This window comes from Bos javanicus, chromosome 3 (assembly GCF_032452875.1).
Source record: "Bos javanicus breed banteng chromosome 3, ARS-OSU_banteng_1.0, whole genome shotgun sequence".
Taxonomy (NCBI): Eukaryota; Metazoa; Chordata; class Mammalia; order Artiodactyla; family Bovidae; genus Bos; species Bos javanicus.
Genome location: NC_083870.1, coordinates 58,856,682 through 58,874,657, shown reverse-complemented (window position 1 = coordinate 58,874,657; position 17,976 = coordinate 58,856,682). Strand labels below are relative to the sequence as shown.

Sequence of the window (17,976 nt, the reverse complement as noted above, 5' to 3'; positions counted from 1 at the left end):
CAATGTCAGACTTTATTTTTGGGGGCTCCAAAATCACTGCAGATGGTGACTGCAGCCATGAAATTAAAATAGACTCTTGATCCTTGGAAGGAAAGTTATGACCAACCTAGATAGCATATTAAAAAGCAGAGACATTACTCTGCCAACAAAGGTCTGTCTAGTCAAAGCTATGGTTTTTCCAGTAGTCGTGTATGGATATGAGAGTTGGACTATAAAGAAAGCTGAGGATCACAGAACTGATGCTTTTGAACTGTGGTGTTGGAGAAGACTCTTGAGAGTCCCTTGGACTGCAAGGAGATCCAACCAGTCCATCCTAAAGGAAATCAGTGCTGAGTATTCATTGTAAGGATTGATGCTGAAGCTGAAATTCCAATATTTTGGCCACTTGATGTGAAGAACCAACTCATTTGAAAAGACCCTGATGCTGGGAAAGATTGAAGGCAGGAGGAGAAGGGGACGACAGAGGATGAAATGGTTGGATGGCATCACCGACTCAATGGACATGAGTTTGAGTAAACTCTGTGAGTTGGTGATGAATAGGGAAGCCTGAAGTGCTGCAGTCCATGGAGTCACAAAGAGTCAGACACAACTGAGTGACTGAACTGAACTGAACATGTACCAAATTCCAGGCATAATGCCAGTGGTAGGAAATAGAATATACTTTTAAAAAATTAATTTTAAACATTTTGTTTTAAGGCCTGAGATAATCTCTCATTTACCATAAATTGTCTTTAAAATTCAACTCTATCTGACATCAAGAAATTACTGAGTGTAGAGTCTACTATACCATGATAGATGCTTTCATGCTGTTTGTCAAATAATAGAGTAAAAATAACCAATAAATAACCAGTAAAAATAACAACAAAAAAAATAACCAATCAGCTCTCGGAACACACTGAATTTTTACCTTTTAAGATCTTCTACCAATTGTTTCTTCCCTTAACAAATCATAATATCCCCTTCATTCAAGGCACAACTGCTCTACTATGACTAGAGTCTCTTGGTCATTATGACCTCTGTGTATTTGCTTAGTCATTTCTCCCATCTAAAAAGTCTTCCCTTCTTCTTCACTATCAATTGATGGGTTATAGCTCAAAAGTACCTCTTTGGTTCTTTCCTAATCCTACATCTTCCTGCCCTCATTTGGGAAATCTGTTGATGAGCCCCGTGCCATCAGGGGGAAGGAGATGAGGTGGATTGAAAGCAGGAAGTTGGTTCCATAGGGAATGATGAAACCTCTCAAGAAGAAAACCAAATAGTGACTATGTATAAAATAATCTGAGGAAAATTTACTTTGTTAATGGATTCTGGAAGGTACAGTTTGAGTAAAATGTAAAATAAGTTCATTGTTGTGAATACTTTGGTAGAAGAATTAATAGCTATTCTTAAAAATATATAATGTTATATAATAAAACCCACAGGTCATCTTGCTACATGATTATTACCATTACTGAGCTACAAATTTTTGTTGGACCCAAGGAAATTCAGCACCCTTTAAGAAACTGGTCTGAATCTCTGATAACCAGGAAATAAAGGAAATTTACTTATAGTCTGACCATATAAGGACACTGGATCCAAGTTCTGTGAACCTGTGCTTTTGCACATGTTTTTTGCAGCTGCTGTTACAGTTCAGAGCCAACACTGAGCTTTGAAAGTTTGGATTCCTGTGTGTTGTGATAATCAGCTGGGGGTTGGAAACGCCTTAAAAAATCTAATGCTCTGGCACTTTAACAAGGCTTCTGAAAAAACAATTTAACATCTGGAATCAAGTATTCCGTGGAAGTCCAAGACCAACAGAGTAAAGAACATTTCTTTCAGTAACAGTTAAAATGTGGCACTTTCCTCTCCTTCATCAAATGAATGGGTTTATTTTATAATGATTGTGAGATGGTTTATAATAAACATGGAATAGAAGCAAGGTGTAGAAAACTGGATGTTCTAGATATTTACAGGTGAAAATCTCTCCCAAATATGTTTCTTTACTCCTTCTTATCATTTTCTCTTTTAACACTCTTTTTTGGAAAAGAAATAAGTATCCAAATCAAGCCTCCTTCCTTTAGCCCTTCTGAGTGACTGCTGAATGAGGATGAGTAAAGAGCCTATAGACTTCATCTTCACATTTCCCACATGGTTTAGAAGAAGGCAAAGGCAATGATAGTGTATGTGCATGTCATAAGTCTCTGCACAGCCGGGTGACTCAGATCAAATGTCTACTGAATGTTTACGAATTCTCTACAGAGTTTAGACATTGTTTAAAACAACATATTAAAATGTGTTCTCTACTAAAATAATAATAGAGGGTATCTAGTGATTGTTTAACATGTGTTAGGCACTGTGCATTTAACTTCCAAAATAATTTTTATCCTTCTGCTTTTCATGATGAGTGGTACAATGGAACTGACACAGAAAGAGACAACTACAACAATGAAACAGAAGGGAGAACCCAGAAACAGACCCAACATATACACAGGATCATGACTCGTGACCAAGAGGGCACTGTAGGTTAGCAGGTAAAGGAGACACCATTCAGTAACGATGCCAGAAGAGTGAGTTCTCCATACGGGGAATAAAATAAAAAGAAAGAAATTGGATCTTTTCCTCTTACAATATATAAGAATATATTTCAAATAGAAGTAAAATCTTAATTAGAAACATTAAAGCTTTAAAAAGACAATACAAAAAGGAGATATGACCACATTAAAATTAAGAGGTTCCCTTCATCAAAAAATACCATAGAGTACAAGCCACAAATTTGGAAGTTATATTTGTAAAACATATAGCCAACAAAGGATTTTCTGGAACTTATAAAGAACTCCTTTGAAAAAGGAAAATAACTCAATAGAAAAATGGCCAATGGACAGGTACAGATATTTCAAAGAAGTGGAAGAGACCCAAACAGTGCCTAGCAAATGGGAAGTGCTCAAGCAGTATTCATGGAGTAAATGAAAACACAAATGGCTCATAAACATATAAAAAGACATCCAATCACTGGCAATCAGGGAAACAAAAATCACAATGGGATAGCATTTCATACTCACTATGCTGGAAAGAACTAAAATCAAATAATATCAAGTGTTGGAGGGAACGTGATGCAATGGGCACTTTGTTCAACTGCTGTGGGAACATAAACAGGAACAACCACTTTGGGAAACATTTTGGCATTACTTGGTACAGATGAAAATATATATACCTTACGACCCAGATCTATTCTGAGGTATGTACCCTAGAGGATCTCTTGCACATGCAATCCAGAAGACATGTTTAAGACTATTAATTGCAAGATTTTCTCATAACAGCAAGAAACTAGAACTAACTTAAATGTAAATCAGCAGGAAAATAGGTGAACAAATTGAATGTACTTATTTTTACTCTGGACTACAACACACAGTAATGTTAAGCGTAGAAGTCACACAAAAATATAAAGTATGATTCTATTTATAAGAAGATGTGGTACATATATATTATGGAATATCACTTAGCCATAAGAAGGAATGAAACTGGGTCATTCGTAGAGATGTGGATAAACCTAGAGTCTGTCATACAGAGTGAAGAAAGTCAGAAAGAGAAAAAAAAATATTAACACACATATTGAAACCTGCAATGGTACTGATGAGCCTATTGGCAGGGCAGAAACAGAGAATGGACTTGTGGACATGGTGGGGTGGAAGGGGAGGGTGGGATGAATTGAGAGAGTAGCACTGACATGTTGCCGTACACTACCATCCGTAAAATAGCTAGCTAGTGGGAAGCTGCTGTACAGCGCAGGGAGTTCAGCTGGGTGCTCTGTAATGAACTAGAGGGATGGGATGGGGGTGGGGGAGTGGGAGAGAGGTTCAAGCGGGAGGGGATGTATGTATACACAGCTGATTCACTTCAACTGTACAGAAACCAACACAACATTGTAAAGCAAGTATACTCCAGTAAAAGAGATAAAATAATGTAGTTTAAAATGAAGAAAAGATTAATTGAAAGGGGAAAAAAAAAAGATGCATTTTTGCACAAAAAATAAAGCTAAAAACCAGACAAAACTACACATTGCATTATTTCAGAGGAAAAAAAATACATAGATGATTAAATTATGGGGGAAAAAAACAAGGAAATAAGTTAACATCAAATTCAGATGAGTAGTTACCCCTATGGGAAGACTATGAGTGAGGAAGGGTATTCATGGGTCTTCTAAGTTTTGATTGCTTAATCTGTGTAATAAATACACAAGTGTTCATTTTATTATTTTTCTTTAAGCTGTTTAGTTATGTTTTATAACACTCTTCTGAATGTATAATAAATTTTTCAATAATTAAAAAATATCATATGTGAGCTACATTTTTAAATAAATCAAATTCTACCTGCATCCTACCATAGTTATTATCTACTTATATAAATTATATACTGAAAGCCTTAGTAAAGCAACTAAAATAATTCCCTAATTTATCTATGTTGATATTCATACTTTTGGGTTTGCTTATATTAGAACATATTAGCATAAAATTTTCTTCAAGGTAAGAAGAAACAATAGATCTTTTCTGAAATTTTTACTTTAACGAAGTCACTCATGGTGGTCTTTTGTGACTATAATCTTGGTTTCCTTTTGCAAATAGTATCTGATTAGTTTGATTATCCACAGAGAAATGCTCGTGAAGTTAATAACACATTCCCAAAAGATATTTATTTCCAAAACAAGTATTTCTAGTTTCTAAAAAAAGAGTTTAGAAAGGTGCGGTCGGATCTGGAGTGAATCTGATTACTGGCCTGGGATTTTGAATTATGGTTCTCTGTGTAGCTTTTACTGGGTAGTGCTCTACTGGATTTTATCTTCTAGAAGACAATTTTTGTGGACGAAACCCACCAACTGCAAAGTGATAGAATTGCCAGGTGAAAAAAAAAATCTGATTTTCGTGAAGGGACTCTTGGCACTTGGAGATGAAATCCGAGGCCTCAAAGCCAAGCTGGCTGGGCTGGATGGCAGTGTGGAGCACAGAGAGCCTGCAGCCAGGAGCTGGCTCCAGCCAAGGACAGCTGTCTCCTGGCGGGGCTGGGTCAGTCCTCTGCTGGGTGAGTGAGAGGGAGGACAGGGAAGCCAGCCTGTGGGTCGAGCCCCACTCACAGAGAGGCAAGTGGGCTCAATATACTTGCATTCTAGGAATTTTGGTCCCCACCCCTACCATCCTAGCAATTTCATTTCCAGCATCACCTCCCCCAGAACTTCCAAACATTGGCAGGTTCCCTTCTCAGCGCTGGGCTCCTATACACTCCCACAACTTGGTTGACCAAGGACTCTGATCATATTTTCTGGGAATTTAAGCAAACAGGGTCCTCTTAAGAAAAACAAATTTAGACTGTGAATCCCACCCATTTCATTCCAGGAAAATCTTAAAGCCTTAAAATATTCCCCTTTACCAACCTTCATATACATAACTTCCTTATGATCAGCATGTTATTCCTGTAGAATTATTCAACACAAAAAGAGTGAAACCATCTCAGACTGTCATCTATATGCGCTAATGGCATCGATCCAACTTATTTGCACTACAAAAGCCTTATCTCTCATGAACTGAAGAACAAATTTAGGCAATCAACTGCAATGTGTTGATTTGCAAAATTGCAAAAGACTCCAATTTGACAACTAAAACCCAAAATTCATTAGATTCTTTAAAAGATGGTCTTAAACAATGTCTTAGAAATTTGCCTATTAAGTATATTTACACACCACATACCATTCTACTAATAATTACTAATAATGGCTGCTTTGCGGAAAGACTGTAGGAAATGGTGGGAGAAGATAAGCTTTCAAAGTGTTTGATTAGGATGGGCATAATGACCAAATCTACTGAGCTCTTTGAAAACACTAGCAGAAGAGGCTGAAACAGCAGCTTCATCTGTTTGAACCTCCTTTGTTATTAAACTTGCTGCTGCTGCAGACAGATAAGATCCAAGACCAAACACAAAAACATACATTTGATTCTGCAAGAGGCTTATCTCAGCAATTGGACAGTCTGTTCAAGAAATTGGCCCGAGTTAGGCATTTTCCCTTGTTGCCCTAACAATTCAGAGTCTCCCTTCAGTGTGGAAAAAAAAGTACAAACATGAAAGGTTAATTTCTCTTCTCTCCCATTAAAACAAGACCAATAAACCTCAGTAAAACAAGAAATTTATGAAGTTCCTAAAAATTTTCTTTTATATGGTTTTCATAACATAATTTGACACATCTGGGGGTTATAACTTATAGGAACAGAAAGAGATCACTAATTTGGTCTGAAATGGAGAAACTTTATGATCTCAAATCTGGTGGAATACAATTTATGGACCAAATCCCAGAAAAGATCTCACATTTCATGGAGATTTAATATTTCATTTACATATTTCAGTTAAATATGTTTCAGAGCAGTCAACGAAAGTTTTCACCTTTCACATTCTCATTTGAACAAGCTGAAAAAATGTAGAATTTCTTCAGCTGGTGGAAAAACTCTTCTTGATGTTCAGAAATGTGTCACTGAAACTTTAAACACAGTTCCCACTTTCTCTGGCTTTTCTGGCCCATTTGGGCTGTTTTCTAGTTCAGGAGGTTGAAACGCTAAGACCGCCATTTGGGCCAGGCTGTGGTTCCTATCCAATGACCGAGGTCAAAGGTGGTCAAGTGTGGAGTGTGGACGGGCCAGGACAGGAGAAGTAGTCACGTCTCCCCAGCTTGGCTCCATGTCCCTCTCCACTCATATGTGGTTGGGTTGATGCCTGCTTAACAAGAAAGTGTCTTTCATATGTCTGTCTAAAAAAGGTTTGTTACTGACTCAGCCCAACTTTTCCTTCCTGAGAAAACCAGTCAAGTAGAATCTGTAATAAACTGATGGCAAATTTCTCAAGGAAAACATAAGTTGATGTGTGGCAATTCATTTTTCTTAGGAAAAAGCCACTAAAGTTGGAGAAGTATTGCAGCCTTGCACAACTCCTGGGGAGATCATTCACACTGAATTTTATACCAGTGCTGTTTTCTGGAGTTGTGCAATGTACTGACCCTTAGGACAGCAGCGGTGAGAAAGTCTGGGTAATCTTTTTAAAAAATAAACTTCGTTTTTAGATCAATTTTAGGTTTACAGAAAAATTGTGAAGCTAATCCAGGCAGCCCTCATAGAGCCCACAACCAGTTTCCTGTATAATTGACATACCTTAGCATGGTACCTTTGCTCCCATACGTTGGTACCTTGTTAAGGAACCAATACTGATATAGCTTTATCAACTAAAGTCCATACTTTATTCAGACTGCCTTAGTTTTAGCCTAAGTCCTTTTTCTGTTCAGGATATTACACTGCATTTAGTTATCACATCATCCTAGGCTTCTCTTGGTGGTAGCAAGTTTTCAGATTTTCCTTGTTTGTGATGACTTTGAGAGTTTTGAGGACTCCTGGTCAGGTATTTCATAGAATGTCCCCTGGTTTGAATGTGCCCAATATTTTCCTCATGATTAGACTGGGGGAGGATGATTTTGGGGGAGGAAGACCACAGAGGTAAAGCTCCTTTTTCATCACGTTGTATCAAGAGCACATACTGCCAACATGACATCACTTTTGACAGTGATCTTGATCACCTGGCTGAGACAGTTTTTAGTAGGTTTTTTAGCAGGTTTATCCCATGTAAAGTTACTTTTTTCTCCCTTTTCTACCTTTGGGACGAAGTCACCATGTGCAGTCTACACTTAAGATGTAGGGAGTTTTGCTCCAATATCCTAGAGGGCAGAGTATCTACATACATTATTTGTAATTCTTCTGCATAGAAGATTGCTTTTTCTCCCATGAGTATTCATTTATTCAATAATTCATTTGTATCAGTATGAACTCAAGTATATTTATTTTATACTTTGGATTATAATCCAATAACATTTTATTCACTTTGTTGTTCCATCTTTAGCTCATATTGGCTCCTATATCCCTTTGCCATGCTCCACCACTGCATGTTTTTATTTTTATATTTTTGTTGCACTGGGACTTTACTGCAGTGTGTGGGCTTCTCTAGTTGTGGCACATGGGACCTTAGTTTTCTGACTGGGGATTGAACCCCGTATCCCCTGCATTGGAGGGCAGATTCTTAACCACTGGACCACCAGGGAAGTCTGGTATGTGTGTTTTTAAGTATTTCCTAACTTTCTGGCACTACAAGATGATCCAGGTTCACTGTGTACATTTCTTGATCCAGTCCTAAAATCAGCTATTTCTAATAAGGAGTTCTGGTTCTTTTTATTGGAGGATGATATTAGAAACCAAGATCTGGGTGCTAGGAAGGATCACTGATGCTGGGGTGTTGCTACTGTAGGCCCTCTCAGTTGACAGAGCAAGAACTATATTTCCATATATCAAACCATACACACATATCTACAAACATTTCTATATGTAACCATCTGTATTTATATTAAGTTAAACATGGATTCATACCAGTGTCTCCAACTCTAATCTGTTACTGTAGGGATCATTCTAGCTTTTCTTATCTGCAAACTCTGCTCCAACAGTGAGACACTTAGCTTCTACCATCTGCCATCCATTTACTTAATCGTTCGATTCCAGCGTATGTGTACAGCAATAATCCTGGTATCTCCAAAGGAAAAAAAATGTCAACTGTTGTACAGTGCTTATATACTTTTCTTTTGCTTTTAATCTTAGAGATGCCACTCATCCCCAAAGTTATTTATTAGGTCAGCAGCTCTTTACCCACCCACTTCAGTGAGGTGGTTTCATACCTTATGATATGGATCAATTGGTTTTAAAAATCATATTCTGCTTTCCATCCTGGTTTCCCAACATCCCCAATTTTTTTTTTTTTCTTTTCTTTTCTTAAGTCTGAATACACTGAAGTTTAGGATTCTCAGGTAGCACAGTGGTAAAGAATCCACCTGCCAATGCAGGAGATGCAAGAAACGTGGGTTCAATCTCTGGGTCAGGAAGATCCCCTGGAGTAGGAAATGGCAATCCACGCTAGTATTCTTGCCTGGAAAATTCCATGAATGGAGGAGCCTAGTGGGCTACAGTCTATGGGGTTCCAAAGAGTTAGACACAGCTGAGCACACGGGCATGCATGCGTGCACACTGAAGTTCACTCTTTGTGTTGTAATGTTCTATGGGTTTTGACAAGTGTATGGTGTCACGTATTCAAAATAACTATCAAACAGAATAGATTCGCTGCCCCACAAAATCCCCTGTGCTTTATATATTTAACTCTCCTCCTTTTTCCTTGAATCCCTGGCACTCACTTATCTTTTCACCGTCACTATGGTTTCGCCTTTTCCAGAACATCATATTATTGGAATAATACAGTATGTAGCTTTTTTAGTCTGGCTTCTTTCACTTACCAGTATGCATTAAGATTGATCCACGTCTTAATACAGCAATGTAAAGCAATTATACTCCAACAACAAAAAAAGATTCATCCATGTCTTTTCATGGCTTTATTCCTCATTTCTTATTGATGATTAACGTTCCTTTATATGGATGTACCACATACAGATCTATTAACCTATATTTGCTTCCAGTTTGCTTCCTTCTTTCCTTTTTTTTTCTCTCCTTTTTTGGTGCTGTTGTAAATGATATATATTTTTTTAATTTCAAATTGTTTGTTATTGGTATATAGGCAAGCAATTAACTTTTGTGTATTAACACTGTGTCCTGAGAACTTTTTATGCTCTTCTAATTCCCAGAAGTTTTTTGTTTTTTTCTTGGTCAATTCTTTTGGATTTTCTTTTTGTGTTTAGACAATTATGTCACCTGCAACTAAAGGACACTTTCGTTTTATTCTTCCAAATCTTTATATATTTATTTCATTTTCTTGTCTTACTGCACTATCTAGGACTTTCAGTACAATGTTGAGAGCAATGGTTAGAGAGAACGTCTTTGTTATCAAGTGTTCCTGATCTTGGTGGGAAACTATTCAGGTTGTTCCTATCAAGAATGTATTAGCTGAGGGCTTTTTTTTTGTTTGCTATTTCGTAGATGTTCTTTATTAAATTGAGGAAGTTCTTCTCTATTCCTAATTTTTGTTGACTTTTTTAAAAATCGTGAATGAGTGTTGGATTTTGTCAAATGTTTATCTTCATTATTAATGTTTTCTTCTTTAGCCTTTACATGTGGTAGATTACACTGAACAACTTTCAAATGCTGAATCAGCCTTGAAACCTGACATAAGTGCCATTCAGTCATGGCATATAATTATTTTTATACACAGTTGGATTCAGTTTGTTAATATTTTATTGAGAATGTTTATATCTATATTAATAAGAGATATTGGCCATGTGTAGTTTTCCTTTCTTGTAATGTCTTTATCTGATTTTGGTATTAGGGTAATAGTAGCCTCAGAGAATGAGTTAGGAAGTACTTCAACTTCTATTTTCTGTAAGAGCTTAGGAGAATGTGTCATTTCTTTCTTAAATGTTGAAGAGAATTCACCAATGAAACCAATCAAGGTTGGTGTTTTGGAAGGTTATTAATTACTTTGGGACAAGATGGGAAAGAGATGGGGGGACTAGAGAGACTAGGGTATGATGTGGATGGTACAGCCTGACATACTTATGTTTTTCTGTACAAACATGAACTAAGAAGATATCTGTCAATACATGATATAAGAACAGATTTAAGCAGGAAAAGGAAGACCTTTGTAGATGCAGATACAGTCTAGTGAGCATGACTTCTAAAAATCCATGTCTTTTTTTTCCTTTCCTTATCCAGTATCTCTGCTTTCTCAAATGTGTAAATGGGTACCATTATCTCCCTCCTCTTTAATTCACATGGGTATAAAAAACAAAAAGCAATATTTTGAGTTCCTAAAGGGCTTAACATAGGCATATATATATCACCTCTTTAAAGGAAAATTTTAAACTCTGAGATGCTAAATTTAAATTCTTTTTCTATATTTTCCCAATTTTCTCCAGTGATTATGTATTAATTAGATTTATAATAGAAAAAAATTGCAAAGTAAAGAGGAATCCACCTTTGGCTTTCCTTTTTAGTTTATCAGTGTAAAAGAAGCAAGTGTAAACACACAGCATATAGGTAAGGATTGCATCAGCTATGTACACAATAATGAAAATTATCACAGTCATCCAGTCTATTGTCACAAGCTACTTGTAGGAGAGAAAGTACTTTTCACTGAAACATTTACTTATGCTCTGCTAAGCAGCTTTTACCATTTCACTTACTGAGATCATACAGTATTGTTTTTAAATTAAACATTGCTTTACAGTTCATTTCCAGGTGAGCTGTCATGTTGTATTAACTGCTGGATGAAGTCAGGCTTTATAGTTCACACTGCAATTCTTTCATGTTGAAACCAAAAACCTCACTTCAAGACTGTATGTTTTAGATTTTTACTTTTCAAAGGCAAGCCATTGTTTCTTTTCTTATCTTACTTTTCTTTCTAGATTTTCACTGGTTCATCTTCACAAGCCAACAAATTTCTGATAACCCAGTTTTTCTTTAATATTTTATTTTGACTGACATGAATTTGCATCCTTCCCCACTGCACCAGCTACATCAACTTTCTATGGGTATTCACTCCATCTCTCAGACAGTTGTATTTCTGTGATGAATAAATTAAAGCTAGGGCTCCCGTCTATGGGGTCGCGCAGAGTTGGACACGACTGAAGCGACGCAGCAGCAGCAGCCGCAGCAGCAGCAGACTTTTCTAGTTTGTAACGAGTGCCTTGGTCAACACAAACATAAAACATTACACATTTGATTAGAGAATGCATTCTCAAGTAGAAGTACCAGAATGCTCAGTTAAACAACTGTTTTTCAATCTTGACTATCTCAATACATAAGGCTTATATATTAATATCAAGTCTGGGATTCTATATCAATTAAATGTTCCTTTGCAAGAACTTAAATCCAAGGACAAGAAAAGTTACTATGTTTTTTCAAAGTAGTTTAAAACTTCCCTTCAAAGCATAAGCATACTTTGGTTGGTGGACTGTTTTAATACAAGGATAGCTTGTGGTCTTAAAGAATTTTGGATTAGGCTATCTACATTTAAATCCTGCATCCATCCTGAATTATCTGACTAATCTTGTTTAAGGGAAGTTACCTAATTATCCTGTCCCTCAGTTTTTCTATCTGAAATACAGAGATTCATTCATTTAAAACATTTAGAAACTTTCATTCATTCAAAAAAATAAAAAATATTTATTGTGTGAGACTCTATTCTATGCTGGGATATGTATGTGTGTGCTCAGTTGCTCAGTCGTGTCCAACTCTTTGTGACCACATGGACTATATAGCCTGCTATGCTGGGGATATAGCAGTGAACAAAGGAGATAAAAATCCTGTCCTAGTGGATCTTACATTATATTAAACACTAGTAGGAATAATTTTAGTACCTCCTTCATAGGATTGTTATGTGAATTAAATTAATTACACATGAGACTTAGTGTCAGGCACACAGTGAGAACTCATTAAATGTTAGCCATATCATTATCCAACATTTAATTTTCATAAAAAGCTTTCCTTTTATATTTTATCCATTCCTTGGAACCCAGAAACAATAGATTTAAATTTGGCATTCTATGTGACATCACTGAGCCTCAATTTCCTTGTCTGTAAAATGGTGATATTTGCCCTCTCCAGTCCATGTAGTATTGGTAGAAAAATGGAATAATTCATATGAAAGTGATTTTTAAACCAAGTGCTACAGGATTAAAAATGTCAGTATGTGGCATCTGGCGTAAGTCCTTGCACTCAGAAGTCCCTTAAACCATGTTTACTGAATTAAATATTAATTTACTGCATAAGCAATTGTGTGGCCACTGTTCAGGCAGTCTTGAAAATGCTTGAGACTCAAGACACAAGCTTTATAAGTAGGGTAACCAGCTACTAGCTTACCCAAACAACTAATTTGTTACTGACATTCAGTAAATTATCTGAATTCTCAAAGGTGTCAAGAAACATTACATTTTCTTTGCACACCCACTTGAATTAAAACTTCTAAATATCCTTATTATCTTGTGGGTGATCTTAACTCAAGTTATTTATTTTATAGGTGAAGCATGTAAGGCTCAGAGAAGTTAAGTAACTTGTTCAGGATCACAGCGAGTTAGCATTAGCTCCATTTTCCATTTCATAATTTAACCAAAGACAGTGTTGGTGCTGACATATAAAATATAACACAGGCCTCCGATTCCCACTTAAACCCTGCTCGATTCTGCAGTCTGTAAGGGGTTCATCATTCTAGTAGTTCTGTTTTTGTTTCTTGGTTTTGTTTTTTCCAATGTAAGAGACAATGAAGAACAAGTTTAGAGAAGAGAGCATCCTGGATTATGGCATGTCAGCAAATCTGTTTGTTTTCTTGAACTTTTTATGTGAAGTTTCAGATTTCTAGCCATCAAGGAGCCTGCTCAGAAGAAACAAGCTAGTTTTGGAACTTTTATTTGGGGTTTTATTCCAGCTGGTTTGTATGGTAACTTGGATTTAAGCAAGGCTTTTACAGCTGTGAGATCTCTATATAGAAATAGCATGTGCAAAATGCTTGTGTCTTGCCAGTCCCTGCAGAGCCAGCTCAGAGGACAGGCCAGAATAGTCATCTATCTTCTTACATGATCGTTAAAGTGGGTGTGTTCACATGACTGTTGTAAACTGCTCTTGAAAAACAAACAAATAAACATAGTGAAAATATCTTGTTTCTCTCTAAGGATGTGACACTTGGAAGAGTAGAAAAAGCGGAAGAGTCAGAAGAGGTCACAACAGGAGTTAATGATATTTGAGCATATTTTTTTCTTTTTGCATCCTTCCCACCTCATAAACATTAATGTGTTTCCTAACGAACTGTCCTCCCAAATATCCTAGGCGAAGGAGTGAGTAGAAAGACTCTGGTCTTTCAGGTGTCAAATATCTCTTCCAACACTGAGATCTGAACATGAGGGAGAGAATAATCCAAGCTACTGAGCCCAACCCTTACGTTCGTGGCACCATTCCGTATCATGGTCTCACAAGTTACGGAAAGTAATAGATTGCTGTGGCAGTCAGGTGTTAACTAGCTGGGTCTCAGTTAACTGCCACTAAATTGTCTATTCATATTCAGAACCCAAGTGGTGTCACCCAAGATCCTTTAAGTTACCCATCTGCCTTTCCAGACTTCTTAGAGTCAGGGCTTGGGAGAAGGATATGATTGCATGTGCAGAGGCTTACTTGGAGACAAATGCTACTTAAGAAGGGGAAGGTTGTTGCCAGGTCAGTGAACAGATATCTGAGAAGGCAGTGGGAATGGCCTGTTCCCCACCGACTTCCTGCAGTAGACTCAAGAGTTAACTCCAGACAACATCAACAACCAGCAGCTTGCTGTTTAATCCTGCCTGCCTGGATAGCAAAGAAAGCAGTGCTTTATGCAGGATGATCAAGCATTTTAGCTCTGCTGGGCTACAATTTTCTAGTAAAGGCTTCTTCTATTGAGTATGTATGATAAAATCCAAGCATCTGTGGCCATGTGGCTAGAAAGAGCAACACAGGAAAGTGAAACGGGCAAAGAGGGCTACCACGGAAGTCCAAAGCTGTAAAGAAGACTGGAAACCTAGGGAGGGCTGTGGGGACAGGAGACTTTTGAGTCCCAGTGCAAATGGCTAGGATAGGTCTCTAGGGCCTGGGGAAATGCCTTACCTTCCCTGTCAGAGAGCAAGAAGATGCAAGTTCCAGGGCCCGAAGTGAACTACATAACGCTGTTCCTTAAGCTAGAATCCTCCTTGTGCGTCTGTCAACCAGGAAACATTTTCTCTCTCTCCTTCTCTTCTTATTTTTCTTTTTAAGATGAAACTTTATGATAGTGTTTAAAAACACTTAGACATATCCTCCCCTGTGCTATAGCACATTTGATCCTCTTGGGCAACTCTTGATCTGATACTAGGTGAGCAGCACCTACAGCCTGACAAAGCTGATGCTTGGAGGCATAAGAAACCTTCCTTACATACACTTATTTACAGCCTCATAAATTGAGAAGAGTCCAACTAGGTGATGTGGGTGGTCTCAAGGTGCCTTTCCATTTCTCACATAAGGTTGCTCTCGGAATCAATCCAAGAGGCAGGATCCTCAAAGGATGATATACTTTCTCCCAACCTCAGGCATTGAACCTGTGCTAACATCCCAGCGGGTGCGACCTACGTTAATTAAAACATGATAAGCTTTATAGTTAAAAATGTTGGTCATCCCTAGGCATAATCGGAGAAGGTGATGGCACCCCACTCCAGTACTCTTGCCTGGAAAATCCCATGGACGGAGGGGCCTGGTAGGCTGCAGTCCATGGGGTCGCAAAGAGTCAGATATGACTGAGCGACTTCACTTTCACTTTTCACTTTCATGCAGTGGAGAAGGAAATGGCAACCCACTCCAGTGTTCTTGCCTGGAGAATCCCAGGGACGGGGGAGCCTGATGGGCTGCCATCTATGGGGTCGCACAGAGTTGGACACAACTGAAGCGACTTAGTGGTAGCAGCAGCAGGCATAATAAATGGCATTCTGAAAGATCCTCAGGAAATGAGCTTGACTTTGCAGTTAGAAAGTTTTAAAAGGACTGTGTGAGCTATTTCTCCATTTTTAAGGTTCATCTCCTTCTACATCCTTTCCTAGACTGTGAACTCCCTGGGGGCAGTGGTCTTGCCCTGTTTGGTGGTCCTGGAGCATGAACGGGTGAACAAAGGGTCAAGATGGCAAGTTGGAGCATCACCACCCAGGAAACTTTTTGAGGGTATTGACTCTTCATCTCCCATTTTTCGATCTACATGGACTAACACAGTGCATGGTATAAAGAAGGCTCTCAGATAAATCTTTGCTAAATTAACAAGAAGACTCCCCCATATCTCTCCAAAGTTATGAAACTGAGTCATCTAATCAACATTAGAACTCAGAGATAATGCAAAATCTGATGTTATATATGCTTCTAAATATAGTCATTTCTGTGGATTATTCATGGCCAATTTCTATTCCCAGTGGATTCCACACTGCCTGGAATGATGAAAGAATACTACATCCCTTAATGGCGCAATTGAATTGTACTCAGGAAATGTGGTTATTTTAATATTATTGTAAACCAAACATAATTAAGAATGTGAATCTTCCCAGGAAAATATCACATGACATACTCCAGAAACAAATATAAATGAATTTCAGTTTACTTGATGATTTGGTTTTTCTATTCCACCTTCCATTAGTTAATTCAAATGTTTAGTAACTAAGGCTTCTAAAAAACCAACAAAATTTATCCCTTTTTGCTCTGGTATTTTAGCATCTTGAAGGCATGGTGTGGTGAAAATAAATTAGGGGCATGAACTGATCAGGACTTGGACTGACTCCCCAAAACCAAAACCAATAAAACAAAACAACACTCCAGACCTTATAATTCTCCATTTAGATTTGGCTTAAACTTATAGGTTCGGAGAAGATCACTTCAAACCATGGAATCCACTCTATGACATTCTATATTGCATGATACGAATCCATGTAAAAAACTTGTTTGGAGCCAAGCTGTGTGAAAGTCGTTCAGTTGTGTCCGACTCTTTGTGATCTCATGGACTGTAGCTCACCAAGCTCCTCTGTCCATGGAATTCTCCAGGCCAGAATACTGGAGTGGGTAGACGTTCCTTCCTCCAGGGTATCTTCCCAACCCAGGGATCGAACCCAGGTCACCTGCATTGCAGGCAGATTCTTTACCTTCTGAGCCATCAGGGGCCAGGCTGTGTGTGTGTATATATATATATATATATACACATATATTGGAGAAGGCAATGGCACCCCACTCCAGTACTCTTGCCTGGAAAATCCCATGGACAGAGGAGCCTGGTGGGCTGCGGTCCATGGCGTTGCTAAGAGTTGGACACGACTGAGCGACTTCACTTTTACTTTTCACTTTCATGCATTGGAGAAGGAAATGGAAACCCACTCCATTGTTCTTACCTGGAGACTCCCAGGGACAGGGGAGCCTGGTGGGCTGCCGTCTATGGGGTCTAATAGAGTTGGACACATACTAAGTCACACAGAGTGACTTAGCAGCAGCAGCAGCAGCATACACACATATATGTATATATATATGTATGTATACATATATACATACACACACACACAAATATACAGTGCTCAATTTTTTTGTACTTTTGTTTTTAAGGTCCTTTATGTTCCCGGAGAATCTCTTGGACAGAGGAACCTGGCGGGCTACAAATTATAGGATTTCAAAAGTCGGACACAACTGAAAGCAACTTAGCATGCATGCTAAGTTACGAGAATTTTTGTGGCAAGTCTGAGATGCCAAGAAGAATTGTAATTAGGAGGTAAAACATCAAGGACCTGGCAAGGGACCTAAGCTGGCAGACCCAGAAGAAGGGAGTGGCAGGGCAGCAGTGTAGGGTTTGAGCTTGTCCTGGCGGGGAGGGAGAGGGTTTTCCTATTCACCTCTGCATATGAAATCTATCTCCCCTCAATGATTTCCGGAAAACGCATCAAGTATTGGGTTGACATGTATAGAGATTTCCATCCTCAACACTAAACAACAATGACAACTGTAACAATGCAAAAAATCTAGCATGCAATCTGAGAACATCATTAGAATTTTCTAAAGAAGGTTAGTTGATACACAAAATTGTAAGGAATTTCACAGGTATTATTGTTAATTCATTAACAGTACTGAATAATATACATAACAACAAAGAAATATACATATACAAATATTCAACAATATACATAAAACTTGTATCAAATTATTATTTTTTATTTAGAAATAATTGATATACTAGTTTCAGGATTTCAACATAATGATTTGATATTTGTATATTGTGAAATGATCACCACAATAAGTTTAATTAACATTCATCACCAAACATTGTTATAAAAATTTTTCTTGTGATGATAACTTTTAAGATTCACTTTCTTCATACTAAAATCTTAAGCTGGAAAAAAATGAGCATATTAAAAAAAAAAAACCCTAAAGCTTCCATATATGTACCATCCTTTTATAAGAAAATCTTTAAAATCATCCA

The 17,976-nt window shown here is 37.7% G+C and overlaps 1 protein-coding gene across 1 annotated transcript in view; it reads right to left on the bottom strand.

Moving 5' to 3' along the window:
* The window catches only part of DDAH1 (dimethylarginine dimethylaminohydrolase 1), a 157,154-nt gene that overhangs the window by 89,904 nt on the left and 49,274 nt on the right, over positions 1-17,976 (bottom strand). The window lies entirely within an intron of this gene.